Genomic DNA, 24,315 nt, shown 5'->3' with positions numbered 1-24,315 from the left:
CTATCTCTCTCCTATCACGTTAAAGCAAAAGCCTAATAATAAAAAAAAAAAAGGCGACAAAAATGCTGAATATGGAATTTATTCATACAGTTAAATTTCTGACATTAGATTAACTTGATAGTCCATTCACCCACAATGTGTTTGTGTTTATTATGAAATATAAACAGATCATATAGCCTTGAACATTCTATATAGTTTCTAGATATATATTTTTCTCTCCGTACACTATGAAGTAGCTTACACTTCAATGAAGTCCTTTCACGTGCTAATTATAAGGAATAACGGACTTTCTCTTGACCTCCATTTGAAATACCGGATCATGCTAGCTATCTAAAACTTGGGAGCGGAAGATCTAAAATAAACTAAACATATCTAAATAAATTGTCATCAAACCAAAACTCATAAAAAACCATTAAACTTACATTTTACAACTTACAATAACTTATTCAGTTACTTCCTTCAGTAGTATTAAAATTTCGATTAGTATAACAGTCTTTGTAAACTATTGCTACGTGAATCTAACACTTGTACTTCCCACATGTTGCACTAGAGTATTTGACAGTTTTTCTTTGTTTTGCGAAGAGTACACACAATTTTCTCTTATTAGTGTTTACACTACTTTGCTGGCCTTCGTGGGTCTTACGCCTATTTTATTAAATATTTTTCGAATAATAAAAAATAATTTTAATTCGACCGCATCAATCATATAGTTTAACAACGCCAACTTTAGATAACTCATTAGTGGATAAGTGGAGTACACCCAACAAAATATATATTTAAAGGTGTCGCGAAGTGATAAAAATGAATGATCAAATAGTTTAGTTATCTAACAACAAATTAATAAAATTCATTTATTCGCTGAACCTAAATATTAAAGAAATAAGTTTTGGCTGAATAGTTATGTCTCGAGCTACTCCACTGACTGTTATGCTCAACTGATTAAAGCGTTTATTGCTAATAAATTCTACAGCTCTCGAAAAGATAGTTAACACGAATATTTTATCAAACAATAATATTCAACGTCAGAAGAAATTGGATTCCTCAAAAACAAATTTTTTTTTTTTTTTTAATTATTTATTTATTGTAATTTACAACTGTACAAAATAATACAATAAGTAAATATGTAGTATGTTTCATATACACTTGAAAATCTTGGGAAGGAACCACCCATTGGTGGTACTTCAAACATTAATTTGAACTAGAAGGTCTCGTGGCCATCTTCTTTTCAGACGCCTCGGAGGATTATCAGGGATTGTTAAGGATGAAAGATTAAGAATTAATGGATTAGGATGGTTAAGGAGTTTGGAATAAAAAGACCCATATCTGGTTTGGGTCAAATCTGCAACGAATGGGATGTTAAGGTCTTTATGAATGAGTTTATTTGTGACGTAATAAGGAGCATCAAGGATTTTACGTAGGACTTTGGATTGTAACGATTGGATGCGGAAAGAATTTGATGGAGCCCCTGAGCTCAATTCCATATGTCCAAATTGGTCTGATTATCGTAGTGTATATTAATTTTTTGTAGTGAATGGGAAGTTTAGAGCGTTTGTCAAGTAAGTGTTGTAGCAATCGGAATCTACGAGCAGTTTCTTGTCGTTTCAGTCTTGTGTGAAGAACAAATTTAATTTAGAAAAAGATAACGCAACAAAGATAATTTATTAATCGACCTGGTTCTTGGGCTTAGTTTGAATATATATAAATATTTTAATATTGTTATTATTTCAGATATGCCGTTGGAAATCGTGGATTGAGAAAAATGTTAAATCTTCGAATCAGAGGCTTTTTCAGACAAGTTTCCAATACTTAACGAAATAAAATAATAGTTCATAATAATAATAATAATAATAATAAAATGATGAAAATAAAAATTCGTTTTTTTTTTTTTTTTTTATATTTACAACTGTATAAAAAAATACAACCAGTAAATTTGATCATAATGAAATAAAAATTCGTTTTTTTTTTTTTTTTTAAGAAAACATTCTTCAAACAACATTTCTATCCTGCCTAGGCCCAGTGTCATAATTAGTACAAACTAATACTTAGTCTTGTAGTTCTTATGACGTAAGATTTCGCTAACTCACTACAAGTAAAAAAAAAATACTTGTATACTTTTTAACTTCTATAATATCACTAATAATCATCACCATCTTGAAACAAAAATTATTACTGATTATACTTCGTAGTTTGTATACCAACTTGTATTTATGAAATAATACTATCAGACATATTATTATGTTATTAGGCTAAACAAAGCGTAAGTTGCATCAACAAAACTTCTGAATATATATAAAAGATACTTTTCGTTTAAAATAGAAAAAAATATACTTATATTAGAGTTAAGTCTCAATTTTTCTCAGATTAATATGTTTGTAACATACTCTTGCACTTGCCAAATCCTAAGATACTTGAGGGTCAAGAGAATAAACAATAAATAATAATTAACGATAAACTGTTATTCGATCAGGATATCAATTTAAAATTATATAACTCGAGGAAAATAATGTTCAAAATGTTTGCCCCAACTTTTGAAACCCTTTAATAACTGAAATTGGAAATTATACACAAATAACACGTTGATATAAACATTACAGAACTGAGCATATATCACTGTAAAATACTTCTATAATGAACTGGATTTTATTCTATTTCAAAACTGTTTTTCTTTTACCAAAATGTAAAACAATTATAAGTAATAATAAGCAAAGAAAAAAAAATATACAAGAGTATAATCCTAAGAAATGTAATAATTATTGAACATACCAATGTTTATGAAATAAAAACTTTTTTATAAGAACAAAAACCATAATCTTCGTTCACGTATCTTTTCAATTGTAGGATAAATATTGCAAATAAGAATAGACAAATTTTAGAATAATCTATTGCTATTTATACTTTTTATTCAATAGGGAAAGTTCTGAAAAGAAATTCTAAATATTTTATATACAAAAATATTAATGCCAATCTTTTGTAACTTTAAAAGAAAAATATGACACATAATTTTGAATAGATATTTCTATTTGCTAGTTACAACCCAATATTAATAAAAATATTGTCGAATGAAATTTATTTATTCAAAGCTGTGTATTTAAAATTAAACTACTGTATTCCAGTAAAGAATATTTATACATTATAATTAAAATTCTGATAATTTTTTTTTTATTCATTTCTTTTCGTTGATTTATCAAGGAGGTTTCTATTTACACTTAAAAGGCTTGAAATAATTTAAATTTACCTAAAGAGCAGTAAGAAGAAAGCGATGTCGTCACTGCTTAATGGAAATCCTGCAATATAATATATTTCAAGTCTTTTCACCATACTTGAAACTTGGCAAAATCTGCCACAACAAATGATAACACTTCAAATACTAAGCACACTGAAGTCTGTTAGCATTTGTGGAGACTAATCACGGAATAATGGAGAAATCCAGTACAAAGTCTTTGTTTCCTTTGAAACTGATAAGTTTGTCTTTGTGGGGGATGTCCAAATATACATGGGGATGTTACTATAGATTTATATTATTCAGTAATTATATTGCTTAAGTTTTTTTTACAATTAATTAATAAAAACTATCGAACGTTGAACAATGCTTATGTTTCGGAGAAAAAAAGATTATGCACATATACTAAACCAAAAACAGCTTAGTGTAAAACTTGTGAGTTCAGAAAATTTTCCTGATAACAAGGGGCTTTCAGATCGCCCTTCACCTCTTCACCAGTCAAACATGGCGAATGTAAATTTACCTTATATTCAAGATAGATAACCCGGTATTATTTTTAATTAACAAAATCAAACACTCAAAACTAAAAACCAACGAGCCAACCCTATTTCCAAACCAGAAGAGTGCCACATTTTGGGGCATTCCTGGTTTAAATATATATACGTCTTTAAGGTTGAAAATCACAATAGTTTTATCTTAATGAATAAGGTTAATACTATAACATTTGTTTAAATAAATGCATCTTGTCACATAGGCTTAAAAGAATTTAAGTATCTCCTCAGATTGTGAATTTTTTTTTCTTCTTTAGGAACACATATTAATTTTTGTTTCCTCTAATTTTCATTCTTTTGAATTCCTTAGTTTTTTTTTCTATCCTTTTAGCCCAAAATATTCCGCTGTAGAGGTGAAATAATTCAATAATGAAATATCACAACCAAGGTCTGACTCAGGAGGTGAGTGATGAAGGTGACTCCCAACTTGTTGCTGGTGATTTTGCTAAAGTTTAGTAAATAAAACAGTGCAATGATATTCTAACATGTACATTCTGGTGAAATTATTTCTCGAGCCAAAAAAGAAACTGCTTTTGCGCAAAGCCACTTATCACTTTTATTGTCATTATATAAATAATTTCTTAAATTTGTTTTTCTGTAAAACAGATGTAATAAATTGGTATTCATTTTTATTTAATTAATTTTTAAGTATCCCTAGAAATATCATATCCGATTTTCCTGAAAAATAATTTTTTTTTTAATTTATTGCTATTTACAACTGTACATTATAATACATTTAGTAAATCTGATCTAAGTTAAATTGGAGTGTTACAGGCGTGTAGAGAAACTACCCATTGTAGCACTGTACCATTGTAGCACTCTAATGACATTTTACATTAGCTGGTCTCGTTGCCATCTTCTTTGCAGGCGCCTCGGAGGATTGTCATGATGGAAGAGGATGCAAGATTAGAAACTAGGGGGTTTGAGTGGTTAGAGAGTTTATAACGGAAGAAGTGATATCTGATTCGGGCTAGATCGGTTACATAGGGAACATTCAGGTCTTTATGTATGATTTTATTTGTGACAAAGTAAGGAGCATTGAGGATTTTGGATTGTAAGGATTGAATACGAGAGGAATTCGACTGAAAAATAATAATTTTCAAAAATGTTTTTCTGTCAATTCAGATCTTTTAAGGCGCTATGTACACTGATTTTTTTTTTTTTTTTTTTTCAAAAAATGACAATTTGTCAAGAAAAAGGTTTGAAGGATCTTCATTTAGTATATATATTTAAAGGGATTGACAAGAAAATAACAACATTCTGTAGTGTGTTTGCGTTTTTGTTTGATTTGATATGTTTGAACAGAAATCAGAACTTCTGTTCTAACATAGTTTTGCTTACTTGCCTAATCTGTCCCAGCATTATTGAGTTAATGGACATTTTAAAATATATACTTAGTCTTAATATATAAAACTACTATAATGAAGTTTAATGAGAAACGTCAGATATAAAAATAAATGAATAAAGGACTAATTTGTTTTAATTTTATAACTGAAAGCATAAAAAAAAAATGTTATGATGAAAATTGTTTGGTAGAGCAGTTTACAAAAATTCAATAATTCTTATTTATGCTTTATATAGTTAATATTATAGGTAAAGATTTTATAATTGTGATGTTGGACACAATAAATAGCTTTAAAGAGAAACAAAGGATCATTTGGTAAAAATTCTCATTTTCAAAATTGTTTTTGTCCCAAGCTTTTTTTTTTTTTTAATTTTATTCTTTATTGCACATGCAATTTCAATGATTATTGAAGATTAATAAAAATACTATGACAAATGACAACGTGAGTCATACTTTCCGCTTGGATCAACATGAGTGAGGTTATGTTGACTAACAATCCAAACCACTGCAATCTTGTGGTCAGCAGAACACTTCACGATAACATCGGCTATATTAGATTCTTGTATGGTTGCAAAACATGTTATTGCGTGTCATTAAAAGTATTAGTTTTGTCTTCATTGGTTACGGAGTTAAAAACAAAATCATACTGAAAAACAATGATCAAATGTGGTGGGCAAAACACAATTGCAAAAAAATAATAATAATAACTCTCATAAAGAGTACCCTTCAACATTTCAATTACTTTTATATCCGGTGTGTAATAAATAGTCCATTGTATTAAACAGCTCTATAATGACGGTCATAGCTTCTATAATTAAATATCGGCATTATATTACTTTGATAAGGTATTTTTTAATTTTTATAATTTCACTCTTCCATACAATAGTAAAACATTTTTTTAGAGAAATCAAATGACTAGAGTTTTCAATTTCAACAAAACTATACATTTTTTTTTTGTATTAAAAAATGTTTTATATTTTTAGGAGATGATGTACATAGCATGGCATGATATTAAAGTGGATTTCGAAGGTTTTACGATTCTCGAGCCCATATAAGTTTGAAGCTTCCCTTTCAGAAATCATAGACTAGTGACAATACTGAAACTAGATATCAGAGGATATAGTACTTGTATTTCCTACTTTATATTTCTACATGGACGACTTTCTAAGGTAATTCAGCCAGTGGAAACCGCCAAATGGGGATGAATGAGTGCGCAATTCTCAGAAAGGAAGGGCACTAAAGAATAAAAGCCTTGGCAGGATGAGGAAAGGAAACAAGGTACTTGAGCGGCCGACTGGTGGGTTAGGTAACGGGTGGTAAGAAAGTCCAGGAGCAACTAACTGAGCGACTAAGTTCTATAAAAAAGTTTTGAAAAAGTACTAGAAAGGTAAGTACTAATGTTTATCTGAAACAGAAAGTAAAATTCAGTGGATTGGAACCCCTCTAACCTCATACATAGTAAAATCGAAACTTATAAACAATAATGACGGGTTAATAATTGACCGCAGATAAATATGAAGAGAATATGATCGGGGGTGCAGTAAGCAAAAATACATAAATAAACCAAAAATCTTTGGCACAAATAAATAAGATTTTTTTATTAATGTATTTTTCTGCTGACCACATCTCCAACCATCTTCTGCTCTAACTTTAAAAGAATAAGTTGGATAAATACATAATTAGTCCAATCAGACGTAATCCGAATTCCAAGATAACTTAGCACCGCACTAATAATTTCAAGAACTAGAACTCAAGTCTGTTTTACTAAAAGAGAGTTCTCCTGCATTAAACGGATTTTCCATGTCAATAACTTAGGCAAATAGACCCTTTGGTTAGTTTCTTTTTATACATATATTTTTTTATTAATTACTATATATTTACTATAGTTTACTAAAAGGCTCCAGTCGATACACAGTATTTTATTAGGAGCAAATACCTTGTATGATACATTGGTGTGGTTTGAATTTACTTTTTCTTTTTTATATACTTACAGTTTTTAAACAATAGGAAAATTTAAAAAAAAAAAGAAACCTATACAATAAGGAGAAAAAGTTATTTTAAAATCTTATAAAGGAAATAAACATAATATTTGTTGTGATAAATTACAATAGAGAAGATTGACTAGATAAGAAATCTAAGAAAGATTTTTAAATTTTAATTTAATGTGAACGTTTGACTAATTATAGTAATTTGTAGACTTATTTGGTTTGAAGTTGGTTTATTTTAATCATGTGGTTCTAAAATTGTATAAAGATAGTCCTTGAGACTGACCGAATTGGCCGAAACGTTGGACTTGCAAAGAAATAAAAATTGTCTTGATACTAAAATTGGATACAATCCATTTATTTAAACAATAGTATTGTTATTAATTCAAAACTATGTTTTGTTAATTGAATATTTCAATAGGGAGTTAAATATTGGAGAGTTCATCTATCTGAGAATAGTTAAATAAAAAAATGGTAAAATATCATCTATATACCCACCTCTCTCCTTCCCTCCCCCCCAAAAAAAGGCCTAAAGATCTTATAAAGTGGCAATTATTGGTACACTTCCTTTACGTAGCAACATTTAGATACGTCGTGATATCAAATTATAGATCTATCATGCTTTTAACTGCTCAACAAAGACTTCGCTCTACCAGAAACGTGACAATTATTACACACCATGACAGTCATGTTCCAACAAATGGTTAACCCAGATCTGAGTCCCGCCCCGATTCGAGGGGTCATCACCACGACTACATACTCAACCAGCCTAACATGACATCATGTTTTTATAGTTCATGATCTGACTCACGTTAGCAAACATTTATAGTTGAAGTAGAGAGAAATAATCTTTAAAAAAAAGCAGCTATTTTCCGAATCATAAAACATTTTTTCATCCAATGATAAAACGTGATCCAGTTAGTATACATCTAAATTCTAATGATTAACAATGGGATGAATCTTAAAGAAAAAAAAATCAATACATTGGACAGTATCTTAGCAAGAGTTAAGGATTGTTTTGACAGAACGATGCAATCTCCAGTAGAAGACTTTTCAGATCTTCAAATTAATTTTATCAACGTACAGAACGAATGTAAGCTTTAACAAATGCCAGAAGAGGAAATTTCTATTTAATCATAAATCTTGTGAAATCCACCAAACTTCCTCCATATTATCATTTATAGAAAGGGAGCTATTTATTTATCTCCAATACCTTCTCACATTCTAAACAGCCCCTCGCTCAGCAGAAAACATGATATTCGATTTTGATAGGTGTTTAAGTGCATCCTTTGTCAATTTTATGGGGAGTCTTTTTTAATCTAATTTTATTTTCTGGCAACTAGACTTATAATGTAATCAAGTATTTTATTAGTTAAACGAATGCATCATGGACATAAATGTTTGGAGAATCATCCCGCTGTACTATATTATTCATATAAAATATATTAAAACCAGTATTGTTCTAGGGATGACTCTGAAATTTAACGTTCTTGATGTATTAATTTAATTAATAATAATGTGAAATGTCATTACATGTGTGGCCAAATAATATTGGAAGCATTGTGAATGTGAGGAAAAGAGATCGAATAAAAAATGCGTGGATGCAGAAAGAAACAAGACTCACTGACATTCAGTGGTGACACACTGAAGATGACAAGATTGAGCAAATGGAAATGGGCAGGGCATCTTTTTCGATGCGAAGATGACAGATGGTCAAAAATTGCCACAGAATGAACTCCATACTACCTTCAAAGAAGAAGAGGACGTCAAAAGAAAAGATGGAGTATTATGTTCAAGAGGATGGCAGGACCCCTCTGGTGGGGAGGTGCTAGGGACAGGGATGTCTGGAAGAAAAAATGAAAAGCGCTCACCTCCCTATAGGGCTGGTCACCCCGGGAAGTGCTGACTATTACTCCCAAAAGGTATCCTATGCAGGAAACGATACAGAAAGATGGAAAGAAGAATTAATAGAAGTTAATGTTTTGTCAACTATTATATATATATATATATAAATGTATCTATTTTTTTTTCTCTCTATCTTCTTTAAATGTTTATATTGTATTTTGTAATGATTTTAATTTATTTCATAAATGGACCGTTGAAAGGTCAGGGGTGGAGTACTTTGTAAGGAAGTACTGCTTTCTGAACAACGGTTGTACATGGAGATGATTTTTTCAATATCACGCTCAACCTTCAGGTTTTTCCCTAATTAAGTCTAGCCCACCTAGCCACTATAATCACTTTATAGAGGCTAGATGGGCTCGAAGAGTCCTCCCGAGCCCAGAGGGTTGACTCACGACAACAGTAACAGAGTAAATAATTATTTTTTACTGTCAGATTCGAATCTTTGCGTCCAAGAAATCAGTAGCGCCTCACATCCTGAGCTCCACAGTTTAAGTAATAGTAGGGCTGTAATAAAATAGTCCATGTGTAAAGGTATAAAACTGCAAAAATAAACTATTTATTGGTAACCTAATTAGAATAACCATCTGAGAAGAATTGATTAGAATAACCTAATTAGACGTTGCTTGGTTACCAATAAATAGTTATTGACCACTACCCGACAATCTATCACATACTGTCGACTATTAATCTTCCAATAATAGTTGGGCTATATATGAACAAGGCCTAGTTGCCAGATAATTAAAATCTGTTTTATCATGATCAAATGAAAACAAATTTTTTGGTTAAAATACTTTATTGACTATTGAACTTCACATTTTAGTTTTGTTCAGTAACGATTTTATATTTTTATTTTATTCAATTTGTTTTTCGACTTTTTTTATAGTTCTTTTTTATTAATTTCAAATATTCCTAGAATAAAGTTTTTTTTCCAATTCGATATTAATTTAATTATTAACACCACATAAAGAGAATATTAACAAGTATTAAAGATGAAAAATTTAGAATAATAAAATAAAATTTTAATTTTAATAGTTATCTAATATGTGTATTATTAAAACACAGAAAATAAATAAAAATAAAAATTCTATGTGTTTAATTTTTTTTAAATCTGGTAATATAATAATTCTATTTCAGATAGTTAAAAAATTGTAAAGTATCTAAAATATAGTGTATCAAATAAAAATATAAGTATCGAAAATATGGAAAATCCAAAATTTTCAGGCCTATTTTGTACTTTACATGGTTTTCAAAATTCTTCCTATAGGTTTAAATTTTTTATAGTCTAGTAGTATTATTACTTTACAGTCTCATAGTATTATGTATCGGTACCCATTTCTATAAAAAGAAGAAAAACCCAATTTCAATTCAACTTTTTTAAAAGAAGGTTAATGATATTCAATGTATCGATACAGTTTTCAAAGATCAGACATTTCCTCCATCAATATTCCCAAACAATTTTTCTTAGACAATAATCAATCTATTATTCGAAAGATTTTATTCGTTTAGAAAATTTCTTTCCCGAGAATCAGGGCATTTAATTCGCTCTTTTCCCAATGAAAAAGACAATTGAAAGTTATACTGCTTGTATATTCCAACCTGAGTAATGTTTAAAAAAAAATAGTGACTAGAATTAGCATATAATTCGTCAAAAAATATGTAAACTAAAGCTTTCTATATTCCATTATTGAACGATTAGCCAGGCTGTGAAAAAACAACCGCAACCGATTAGTTTTAGGTTGTCTTCTATTTCAGATTCCAAAAACTTTCAATTTATTTCAAGGCGAGATGAGGAGTTGAATGAAGAAATATTGAATATTGAGAAAAAAGTATATGACCCTCCAAATGGAAGGCAATAAATATCTAATATTGATTTTGTTATTTAATTTTTTTATTAAGTACTAATTTTAAATAATAAATTTCAATAATTTAAATGTTTTACTCTTTACATTTATATAAAGATTTTATTTTGGAAGATTAATAGCAGTCCCCATGTAATTGATTATAGGGAGTGTACAATGGTCAAGAATTGGACGAAAAAATCGGAAAAACAATTTGTTAGAAACCAATGTTATCAGAATTAATTGAAACTACCAGAATTCAGCCCTGATGAAACCCTGGTGGGACGAAACGTTGGTTACTAAATGTTTTTTTTCGTATTTTGTACTTTTCTTGAACGCCACCAGGGCCATCGTTCTACAATAAAAACAGAATTGATCGGATAAGTCATGGAAACAAAGGTAATGGATTTTAAAATATAATTCCTAAAATATAAATAAAAGTTATACACATTTATATTCGTAAATATTATATTTTGTATATTTTATTATTATGTATTGGAAATTAATACGATAAGAGGGTAAGAAAACAAAAATCTCAATGTTTACGATTTAAGAAGAAGAATCAAAATTCAAAATACCTTCGACTAATATAATAATGATTTTCAGACTTCTGAAACAAAAAAAATCAGGATAATGTACAATATTTTCATAAAAACTGCGAATAAACTCAACTCTCACAATGTTTGATATCTCCTTAGTATTATCGCGACCTGCTTAATGTTTTGTAGGATATAAAGCATTTTTACAAAGGGAGAAAGTGAGGGGAACAATAAGAGAGAGAGACAAGAAAAATAATTTTTGGACCATGGGAATCTCCATATATATACACAGACTTTTTTTTGCATACAATACGATTTGCCAACGATATCACAAAAAATTCATTGGGCGGTCAACTGAATTCGCTTCCCACTTCTAACTGAAAAGTTTTAAAACCAACCCAAAGATGAAACTTTAGAATTAATGACATATATTGAAATGTGTTCAATTTATTAAATATATTATTTTAATCAACGATGTTCGGCGTGTTTCTTAATTAAATAAAAATATACTTAGAGGCTGAGTGAATTTTTGTAAAAAAAAATAGAAGTATACTTTTTACCAGAGTTCTACTACTGGGTAGTTTCTCTACATGCTGTATCATATCATTATGATCTTACATCAAATTGGCTTGCTGTATTTTATATACAGTTGTAAATGTCAATAAATAAATAAATTTTAAAAACATACTTTTTACTAAATGAAATTTTTGAGGCAGACAGCTGGATTACTATGATAGAAACACAACGTATATATTATTACAATATAAGTTTCTTTTTTATTTTGTACTGAATACATTACAAAGATATGCATTGCAGAAGGGTACCATTGCGACAGAAGTTTCAACTACCCGTCTTCGGTACTATCTTCGGAAAACACTCAATTACAAAATAAAAACTTTTTATTTTTTTTTTTATTCATGCTTCCTCACTACCAAAAGTAGAGTAATTCGTTATTCATTAATTTATATCCATAGAATCAAAATTTTCACTCTGGAGCGTGCAGTAGTATGTAAGTGGATATATTGGAAAACATTTTAAATAAGTGAAAAACATATTAAAAGAATTATTTACTTAATTATCGTAGGTACGTTAATTAGAGTTGATTTTAATGATAATAATATAATTCTTTATTTATTCTGAGACGAATCCCTTCAGAACAATAATACAGAATATAAAAATTTGATTTTTGAGTCTTATAGTAGAGCAAAAAACCAACAAATACAATATAAAGTAATCAAACAATATTAAATCAAAATTTAAATATTAATCATAAATTGAAAAGGAAAAAAAATGATATCAGAACATACATTTACAATACATTTTTACATATCCACTCTATAATAATAGAGTGGACAGTAGAAATAAGAAAATAATATAAAATCAAAATGCAACTTCCAATAATAAATTGAAAGAAAAAAAATATAACTGAGAATAACAGAACATCCATTTACAATACAATAAAGGCTATAATAATAGAGTAAAAAAACAAAAAAAATTTTAGATATTGTGATTATATTATAAAAATGATCAAGGAAATACTGCAGGAATTCTCCATAGTGGACCATAAGGGATTGAGCAATGATGTGACAGGTGTAAAGGATATTAGTAATAACTGAGGGAGTGGAAAATTGAAATAAAGAAGATAGGATGAAGATCGAGAGGTAGAATATGACAACTTTTAATATGCTCTTCATTTTCTAAAAAGTAATACAGTATAATAATCATTAGCAATAATGATATATGAAATAAACATTTAAATAAAGAAAATATTGAAACATTAAATATCTGATATAAATTTTAAAATGTGCAAAAAGAAATGATTCGAAAAATATATAAAACAAAAAATAAATAAAAGCAAACAATCCAATAAAAAGACATCATATGTGGAGGAATTTTAAAAAAGAAAGAAGGTATTTTGAATGAAAAATAAATATGATATATGTTCTATATAAAAAATAATATATCATCAACATAAAAAAAAATAAATAAGACGTCTTCTGTATAAAAAAAATCTTTTAAGTAAAAAAATGAAATATCTTCAACATTAAAAATAGATATTTTTTTAAAATAGAGGTTACGAGAGCACCGGGTCCAGCTAAAAACGTCTTAAGTCGCTGGGCTTGCCTATGACATCGTTACCTCCACTGAACCAGGGATTATTTTTTCGTATTTAATTTTTTAATACTTTCCCTTCAAATGATTACAACATAAGGAATTAATTATTATAAGTACTTAGCTCGGCTTAAAGAGGGATCTCATAATTTTTTAGGGGTAAGTGAGGGGCTCAGAGGAAATAAAGGCAAAGGGACGCATTAATCCTTAGTAATGCAACTGGAAATAAGGATTTCGGGCGGTCAGATATTATTTATTTATTTTTAATAGATTTTTTAATATCATTGTATCGTGATTTATAAATAACGAATCGGTTTTGGTAATAACGGCAGTAGCAAATGTTTATTTTTTCCCGAGTTTAATTTGCTGAGAACTGGCTTCATTTTGCCCAACTCGGCCCATAATCTGCTTTCTCTTCAGCTCAGAACCAGGGTGGCAAGAAGAGGTAGTTTTCGGACCAAGGGTAAAGGTTATCTGTTTTTATCTTATTTTTATTCTGTCTATATCTTATTTTTTGTATCATAATTGTTCAAGGGTCGTTAAGTCTGATGAAACAACGTGAAACGAAGAGATACTCGAAGATTAGCTCTCGTCGATGGATTTGTGAATATACTAAACATTCTGATGTTAATCTATTAAAATTTCTTTTGAAACAAGAATAATTGAATTTAATTGAAAATAATAACTAACGTGATTTTCTCACGTTTAAAAAGTGTAAAGAAAGACGTATAATATTGAATTTTAATTTGCTAAACAATCAAACAGAATTATCCGGCGTAGGGTATTATCCGGCAAACAAACATTATTCTTGAGAAAAGTTAATAAACTAAAATAGAGAAAAAAAAAAGTTTTCTCTATTTTAGATTTTGGATAGAAAGATAGAAATGTTCATAAAAGAAAACTTTTAGATGTCATTTCATGGATGATAAAAATATGATTAATCTTTTGTACGGTTTTTCTTTTTCTTGGCACTTGACAATCATTATAAACTACGCTGTGGTGCATTTTAACATTTTCAATTTTGGTGCTAATAGACATGTTTACGTCAAATAGCTTCAGAGAAACATTTGTTCAAGTTTTGGCACAACATGCCGAGCTTGTTCACCTGTAAAATATTATTGTGGCTGATATAAAGTGGATCAGAAATTACTTATTTGTTTTTAATCGTTTTTTTACTATCACTGTATCATAAAATCTTTACTTCGAACGTAAAGAACTATAATGGGGCTCACATTGTTGCATTTCTTTTCTATTTAAAAAGGTTTTTTTTTTTGTAGTGTTGGAAGTAGTTGTAGTAGGAATATGGAGCAATAAATGAAAACTTAATGTCTATTATTAAACTTAATCATAAATAAAATGAACTTGGGTGTGAGTAGTAAGAACTATACATTTTCTTCAATTTAACCTGAAATAATTCAATAAGTTTATTGTAAGGACATTTACAGTACTCGTTGTATAGTCAGGGTAAATATTGAATTGTTTTATGAATAAAGCAGCGGACAGAAGATGGGACAGTTTTTTTTTTTTTAGTTCGTTGACAAATATTTGATCCCAAAATATATAGTGCTATATGTCCAACTAACTCTATAAATGACACTAAAGGAAGTTTTCCACTTTAACACGCATAATTCACAGTTTTTTATAAATAAAGTCATCAGGAAGCTCTAATAATGTTATAGTCATTCTCAAATATCGACGCAATTGGAGTTATTGGGCTATTTAAAAATGATTAACTATTTAAATGAGAATGATTTTTGTTTCTGTTACTATCCTTCTTTAGGCTCACATTTCTTTCGCCTTTTATAGTTCCAATAATTAATGGCAATGTAGTTATAAAATACTTAATTCTAGTTTTGTCATCCCCAGTCTTGTAACAAAGCTGAATTTCTGACTTAAATTGTCAATGGCACCAGTTTCTTTCCCAGTAAATCTAAAAAATGACTGTTCAGCATTCTTTCAAGTATTGGTATAAAATACCACAATATTGTTTACCTCTGTCACATGGTTTTCGGTCACTCCCTAGCAAGTCATTAAAATGCCCGCTAATTTACAAAGAGAAATTTTGTACCGAAAGGTGACCAGGCAATACCGGTAAGTGACAGAAAACACGTAGTCTTTTAGTAGTCTATTATTTTTGTTTTTAGAACAGGAACCGGAGATTTCATTTTGAAAAGAGAAGGAGCTGGAATCCTTATACAAGACCAAAACTGCTTATCTTTTACTTAAAGTCGTATAACTGAAAAGCAGTTCAAATAAGAACCATATCGCTGCTTTGTTTGGACCATTGACATATGATAACCCACGCCTAGATACCCACAAGGATACAACGCCAACTGTTAGATTAAAACTTACATACTCAATCTTTAGGTCTTATGCTGAAATAAATTTTATCATGAAAGGAAATAGCGTTATATATAAGAAATCTTTCAAATAATTATTAACGATTTACAAATATTGGAACAATATTATTGCTTAAAAATAAACAATTTTAGAAAAAGATTAAATTTATCTCAAATTATAACCAAATACTATTCTTTTTTAAGAAGAAAATATTTCATTTGTCAGCAGTTTATTATTGTCCTTTGGAAACAACAAAGAAACAGGGGCAACGAAATAGATCTCTCTGGTTCGGCAATGGTAAAGAACTTATTCAGCAGAATTTAACAATGGTCTAATTGTGATCCGAATAACTTCCAAAATACCTAAAATGTCAGTGATTTGAGCCTTAAAATTAATTAAACCTATTTATTTTTCTTAACTCTATTATTTTTTATAAGATACAACATAATTTCTGGCACAAACCGCATTGCCGTAATTAAAATTAAGATGGAATAAAAATTGACACATTTTGTGCAATTAACCTTAAACACTTTTAAAACAATGCAAAAGTGCCCATATATTAACAATAAAATATTGGTATGCATGTTCATAAGTTAAACACAAAATAATGGGTCATTTGAAATTAATAATATCCTTTCCGTGTGACATCAGAGAAATATAGGAAGCAGTCAAATCTAAGATTGAACAAGGCCATTATGACATGTATCATTGGTCTTCATTACAGAACTATTGAATAGTGATTTTCAATTCGCTAAAATTGGCATTAAACATTTATCAAACTGTGGTATTGTGTTATTCAATCAGAAGTCGTTATATTCTCAATTATTTGTCTGTTCACAAATATTTTCCTTTTTTCGTTAAAAGATGGATGGGTCTGATACTGTGTCACCAATACCAGTAATAGCAGGGACACCAATATGTAACGAGCATAAAGTATCAAGTACTCCCAGTCCATGGTTGTCAAGCGGCTGTCACAACCATGATCTAGGGGTCAGTAATATTTCCAGTACTAACGTTCTACATTGTTCCTATTACTATGAAAATTCATACGTGTACCTGCGATCCATAAGATTTCGAAGCTACTGAAAGGTTATCTGGATATTGTGAAATTGGAATTAACAAAATTGAATTTTATTTTATTTGAAACACAGAAGTCTTAAATTTAGTTTTATTTTATTACTTAACTAAATGGCAACAATAGTATGATGTGCTGACATAAAATAGTGACCTTAGTTTGGTTGAATATTGGAGAAGAGCCTGGTGAGATAATAGGACGCAGCTTTTATTTCCACTTGAGGAAACCTAGAACGCTCTTGGACATCTAAGGCGTTAATTTCTGAATCTTAAAATTATTTTTTACTAATTTGTCTTCAATAAGTCTAACACATTTTCTTTAATAATCATCATAATTGTATTTTTAAATATTAATTTCCTTCAAGTATTCTAAACACCAAATTCAAGACATCTAGGCTTTGAATCGCTGTAGTGGATGCATATCACTGCTTCGTATTAATAATGGTACATTTGACCAGAATGATATTTTTATTTATTTTGTCTTTGACATATTTGATAGATTGCACCATAGACACTAGGGTTAGGGGTGACAATCCTGCTTAGCTTTGGGACAGTATGTAGGACGATCCTGTAGAGAGTAACTCCAATCTAAGGCACTATCTTGGAATACATCCAATTGAAAATAAAATCAAAACTTTCATTTTGTCAAGTTGAGACATGTGAAAAGAAGTAGGCATCAGATGCAAACCAACCCACCATCCCGTTCGCGTCCCACTCAATATCCGCCAGTTGGTACTAGTATAAAGTTAAAACGTTTGATTCTTCTAATTCAATTTATTCCCAACGATTAATCCCATGTGGTGGATCAGTTCTTTTGAATGAATCTTCGGTTGATTGTTTTCACTTTATTATTTTTTTTTATTATAAAGAAAATTCCAAGCTTTATTTTTACAACGATTTTTCTAATTTGACTGTTGATAGGAATGAAGATAGCATGAATCAGTCTTTAATCCCTAAAGAAGCTTCTTATACGCTAAAATTGAAAGTATGTTGATTTGGTAAGACTTTTTTCTTATCCCTAAATTTTTGAAGAATGTTATTGCCTTTCTAGAGGGAACTCTTCAATAGTTCATCATTAATACAGAAATCTGTGAACGAATTCAGTTAACATTTATCTTCTAAAATGAATATAAAATACAACTTAGCTTGCTTTAAACATGTTGACAGAATACTTAATTCTTTCTTGAAAGGCCATAGGTTCTTGTTTAAAAGCTGTTTTCATTTTCTGAGCTTTACGAATATTTTTTTTTTAATATAGCAATCAAATTAAATATTTTTTTTATAGATTGACTTACAATAAAAAACAATCTGCTTAGAGCCAAATATTAGTCCTTAGTAAAACAAAATACTCTCTACTCTCACTTCTTCAACTTAATAATTAAGAGGTCCATGTTGGTAACGTTTACACAGTGGCTGTAACAGTAACATAAAATTATCAGGTAGTGGTGAGGAACAGACATTTTTCTGGAGAACTTGGTGGTTCATGAATAAAGTCTAGGACATCAATAATGTCAAAGAGTTTGACATTTGTGGTGCTCCCTCAATTGTATAAGACAAATGGTGAACCTTATAATAGCTTCAATTTCCCTCGAGAGGACTAAAAGTTAATCTGCTTATAATCATGCAATCAATAATATCAAAGAACAAAATTTTGTGGATTTGATCCATAGGATACACCTTGCATTGGAAGGTTTTTACAAGGCAATTGCAGTTCTGTGATTATAAATTGTTGTTAAAAATAACAACTCACAACAACGTCTTTATTATCTTTTAAAATTAGCAATCATTTCAATAGGAAATTAAAGCAAGTTTTCCCAAAAATGACAAAGGTAAGTCAAATTTGCATCTGGGTGCGGTCCAAACAATATTCAGTCGAAGAATCGAATGGTAGATTCTTCGACCGAATATTCTTTAATTTTTCAAATGAAATAGAGTATCTTAAAATTTTTATCATAAGCATGATACCCGGTTTTCTGTTATATTTAATTTTTTGGTCGACTTCAGTGTCAGACAATCTACTGACGATGAACTTTTGACAGGTGTGGATGAATGAGTGAAATCTAACAGAAAAAAAAAATTGTTGAATATGCAATAGCTGGTTTTCAATTCTTTTTTAAAAAGATATTGGGCTTCTTTTCAATATTTTTCATATAAATTTCTTTTAATTAAGTAATACAATTTTGTAAAACTATTTTCTATATTTTATTTATGTTAAAATCCATCACTCCTAAAAATTATTATCTTGAAACAGCTTTATGGTAAATATAATTTTGGAATTATACCTTACAGTTTTAGTATTTCAATTTCATAAATATAAATTAACCTCCACTCATTCTATCTTAGTCTAGTCTTAAGGTTTGAATCCGAAATATTGAGATTTCAAAAACGATAAATGTACTATCAATGATCAATTTAAATGAACTGCGTCTTGAAAATATTTTCTTCTTAAAATTAAGCTAATATGAGGAAGTTCCGTGGTTTTTGTATTTAAAATGAATTTTGTTTCAACACCATTCTTTTAACTAAAAAATGCCAGTTTAGATCCCACAACGACAATTACTCCCAGAAAACATTCTGATCAGATAATTTTTTTTTTCAAAGTTCTTCATCGCCCCACAATTTAAATCTCCGATTTTTTATATTTACTCTAGTTTAATGAAGAACTCATTGTAATAAAGTCACATATTACACCTGTCATATCAAATATGACATAAACGTATATGGTTTAGCTCCTGTGTAAATCTCAAAACTTGGACCGCACCTAGATGCAATTTTGACTTTCATGTAATTTTTGGGAAAACCTGCTTTAGTTTCCTATTGAAATGATTGCTAATTTTAAAAGATAAAAAAGACTTGTTATTATGAATTGTTATTTTTTAGCAACAATTTAAAATCACAATGTGCAATGCCTGGTAAAAACCTTTCAATGCCATGTGTATCCTATGAATTAAATCCACAAAATTTTGTTCTTTAATATTATTGATTGCATAATCATAAGCAGATTAACTTTTAGTCCTCTCGAGGGAAATTAAAGCTATTTATAAGGTTGACCATTTGTCTGATACAATTAGGAGAGCACCAAGATTGTCAAACGCTTTGACATCATTGATGTAGTCGAAGACTTTATTCATGAACCACCAAGTTCTCCAGAAACATTGCTGTTTCTCACCATTAACTGATACTTTTATGTCACTGTTACAGCCACTGTGTAAACCAACATGATCCTCTTAATTAGTAAGTAAGTTTTGTGCATAATACTGTTTGTCACTGATACCAAGTTCGAGATAGACATTTGAATCGGGAATCGAACCAAAGTTTCTCCTCCTAATTGATTCACACGAAGGAGTCTCGATTCACTTAGGGTCGGCTCTGTGTTCAGGAGAGATGATATTATTCAAAAAAATAATTGGAAACCAGCAATTGCTTATTCAACAAGACTTTTTTTTCTGTTAGAATTCACTCATCCACATCCGTCAAAATACAAGTTGACCGTCAGTAGATTGTCTGACGCAGAACTAGACCAACAAATTAAATATAACAGAAAATCTGGTATCATCCTTACGATAAAAACTTTAAGATACTCTGTTTTCATTTGAAAAATTAAACAAAATTTATAAAAATAATATTCGGTCGAAGAATCTACCAGTCATAAAAGATGAGCGTAATCAAATAATATGTTTTAAATAACAAAAGATAAAATAGACAGATAGGACAGTTACAACATCGAATCAGATTTAATTTCACAAATATAAATATTCTTTTATTGTAATAATTGCATTCAGAGGAATATCTTCAAATGCGGCAAGTATCATTGTAATGATAAGAATGAACATACATTTAGAAACTGAGTAATTGGCCATCGGAAAGATTCCCAAGAAATGAGTTTTGGGTCAGAAATTAAGTTAATTTCTAATGAGAAAAGGTTTACATGGAGAGTTGAATGAGAAGAAGTTCCCACGATCGTAAAAACACATCGTTTGGTGGAGTTATGATTTCGGGCTATGATAATAATACTAATTGCAGCTGTAACTACTAAAGAATACTATTCATAACAATTAAAAATAGCTTTAAAAGGACCAACCTGTAAAAATAATGAGAATAAAACGTACCAACACCGACACCACCTGGAGAGCACTAAATGTTAGCTAAGACTCACCAAACAGGTAGGAAAGTCGGAAGTAGGGGGCTTAGTAAGTAGAACAGAAACGCTATCTGGTGGCTTTTACAGAAAGGTGAAACACTATGACAGCTAAAGTTCTTTAATAATGTATGGAAATTTGACATTCAAATATTATTTGTTTTATAATATTATCAAATCATGGATGGAGAACAAATAAAAGAATTGAACTATAATGAATCTCAAACAGATGGATGAAGAATTTATTTATACTGGAGGATTATTAATAAACTAAATATAATGGTTAAAGGATAAGATACTTGATTCATGCTTATGATGCTAACCAATTTTATCAAGTATGTATTTATCATCAAAGATTAAAAACCACTTTGAGAAGTGTAAACACTTCAAATAATTTTTTGCTTTCTAATGAAGGATTGGCTCTTAGAATAAGCTTTGATACAAATATGAATCTGAAGCTTGAATTCCATATCATTTATAATTCACAAACGTTCCCCTAAAAAAGAATTTCCAAATAGTTTAATTTGTGCATAGAGGAATTTCAAAACATCTCTTGACCTTTTACAAAATATTTTGATAATTACTACAAATTTGCTGTAAATTACTGTACAATATACCCTTTCATTTTCAACAAGTTTTTAGATATTTTGAACAAAATAATTTCCTTTTTTACTTATAAAGAACCTCTTGGAAGGAAAAATATATTAATATAAAAGGAACAAGAGATGTTTTGATATTTCACTACTCATTTATAATTACAACGATACCACTTTAACAAATATTGCAATGTTTCAAAATTTTACCCACTCAATCTTGCTGGCAAATATTAAAAATAAGTGTGTGAACAAGAATAATTTAAGTCCTTAGCTAGTGTATTTTTAACTAGATAATTAACATGGAAATGACATTTATGTAGTACTAATACTACTATTGGTATAATCTATTTTATACATATACTATGGTACAACCAAAGATCCATAAAGTAAATTGAATGATACATATATAAATAAAATAAAGTGGGATAGCTCAATGTACTTCTAACTACTGTGTCTACTGTGTGTATGAATCTGGCTTAAATAAATGATTTATTTATCACCTGTGGATTTTTCTGGGATCAGGATAATGTGGCGTCCTCCAACTTACTATAATCTGGTACTTCGCTCTTCAGTGATTGAGGGTAAATACTTGCAATATATACTTCTACTGTTGATGAAGAACCAGTACTTTACTGAACCTAAGACGCTCCATGGATGCTAATTGTACAAGTATTTAGGATTTTTTTATAATAAAATAAATAAGTGACAATTCCTTATACAGTAAGTAGTAAAAAACAAATAAGTAAATAAAAAATAATCTTCATAGTGACCAACTCAATAATACAATGCAAAATTCCCATCTCAAGTAGAGATGCATTTAGTTTTGTAATTTAACAACTGTTAAGTTAGTGCAAAGCAGGAAGTTTCCAAACAACTAAAAAGTATTAAAAAATGAAATTGTATGCTGCAGCATTTTTATTAGGAAAAAAAAACAGTAATTTATTAGTAGAATAAAAATACATAACTCCAGCAATGTGCAATCAGTACTCCTCTCTACGGCTGACTTGAGGGAGTTTGATGCTTTAACTGCTTGGGTTATATGCGTCAGAACGAAGGCGTTCCATTTCTGTTAATTTACACAATTTCAATTACACATATTTCAAATAAATATTTTAAATTTATTTTTACTACTATACATTAATTTTACTTTTCTTTTATTAAACTAGAGAGATCATGTACTCATGGAACACGCCATAGCCATATCAAATGGGGAGAACCCTGTTAATTTTAATTAATACCAACCATTTCCGAGCTAGAAAATTTTTGAAAATTAAATGGATATCCTAAAGTACATCACTTATAGATTTTTATAAGTTCTAATAACAGAAACTAACCAATGGACTAATCCATTTTCTTTTTTAATACTAAACTGAAATTATAATCTCAAAAATAATAATAGGGCTATAGAATCTCTTAAAATGAATTTAAAAATAAATCATTAAGTTTTTCTTATAATTTTGGTACGGAGAAGTGGACTATCCTAAGGGATAAAAGATATCAGTGATATGTAGATGTGATTTTAAAACTAACACGTTAAAGAAAAATTATTGTGAACTAGTACTTTAATGAATAATAAATTGATGTTAAATAATAATAATAATAAAGAATTCTATCTAAAAAAATTCTAAGTAACTTTCATCAATGTTTTCAGATATAAAAGCAAAATTCTATCTTTGATCAAATGAATATATTTTCAGTTTTGGCATTTAAGAGCGTTTTTTCAGGGTTTGGAGTTGATTGTTTTCTTCATTGCTAGAACATCTTTGAAATTAAGTATGAAAGAAACAGTTTAAACAAAAAAACTTTGTATTTAATATATTTTTAGAAAAATGGCCAGGCCTCCTTACAGAGCATTTGGTAAGTCATACCTATAAAATTAAAATTAAATAAACTGAATTTTTACACTTCTATTTAGGCAGGTTTATCTTAGAGGTATAAGTACAAACATGAATGTCTGTACTATTTTTGCTATTGTCATATATTTTTTGAGATAAGAGGAAAAATGAAAGGATTTCTCTAAAAATCTTTTTAGCACAAAATTTAATACAACTTTTTTTTTAAAATTTAAAATGTTTCTTTTTTTAACTAATCTGATAGATGTTCTAGCAATGAAGATAACAATCAGCTCCTAATCCATAAAAAAGGCTCTTACATGCCAAAACTGGAAATATATTCATCAGGGCTGTTCACCCGTTTGCTCTGAACAGCCTTGATGAAGCCCTACAAAGTGAGGCGAAACGTCGGAAAATAAATAGTTGTAAACTATTTTTGTTCCTCCTTTGACCGCAACCCTGACCATCTTCCTATATATCAATTTTTATGGTCAACTATATATACATATATGAAAATATATTCATTTGATCAAAGGTAGAATTTTGCTTTTATCTCTGAAAACATTGACAAAAGTTACTTAGAATCTTTTTAGATGGAATTCTTCATTATTATTATTATTATTTAGCATCAATTTATTAGTCATTAATTCACTAATTCACAATTATTTTGTATTTAATTTGTTAGTTTAAAATCACATCTATATGTCACTGATCTCTTTTAGCCCTAAGGATGGTCCACTTATCTGGACCAAAATATTGGTTTATAAGTAAAATGTAATGATTTATTTTTAAATTCATTTTGGAAGATACTCAATAATCTATAGCCCTACTATTTTTGAT

At 29.2% G+C, this 24,315-nt stretch overlaps 1 protein-coding gene across 2 annotated transcripts in view; it reads right to left on the bottom strand.

The window, feature by feature from the left end:
- The window catches only part of LOC106689042 (CD109 antigen), a 99,743-nt gene extending 78,652 nt beyond the window's left edge, over positions 1–21,091 (bottom strand). Inside the window, exon 1 of one of the 2 annotated variants that reach the window (XM_014433790.2) lies at positions 20,991–21,091. The gene's annotated coding sequence lies outside the window, so the exon portion shown is untranslated. The remainder of the gene's footprint in view (positions 1–20,990) is intronic. The other variant, XM_067052181.1, reaches the window with a different exon arrangement.
- Between the last annotated feature and the right edge of the window lie 3,224 nt (positions 21,092–24,315).

The sequence above is a fragment of the Halyomorpha halys genome, unplaced genomic scaffold (assembly GCF_000696795.3).
Source record: "Halyomorpha halys isolate HHAL.00 unplaced genomic scaffold, Hhal_1.1 Scaffold1268.1, whole genome shotgun sequence".
Taxonomy (NCBI): Eukaryota; Metazoa; Arthropoda; class Insecta; order Hemiptera; family Pentatomidae; genus Halyomorpha; species Halyomorpha halys.
This window is presented reverse-complemented; position numbering and strand designations above follow the sequence as displayed.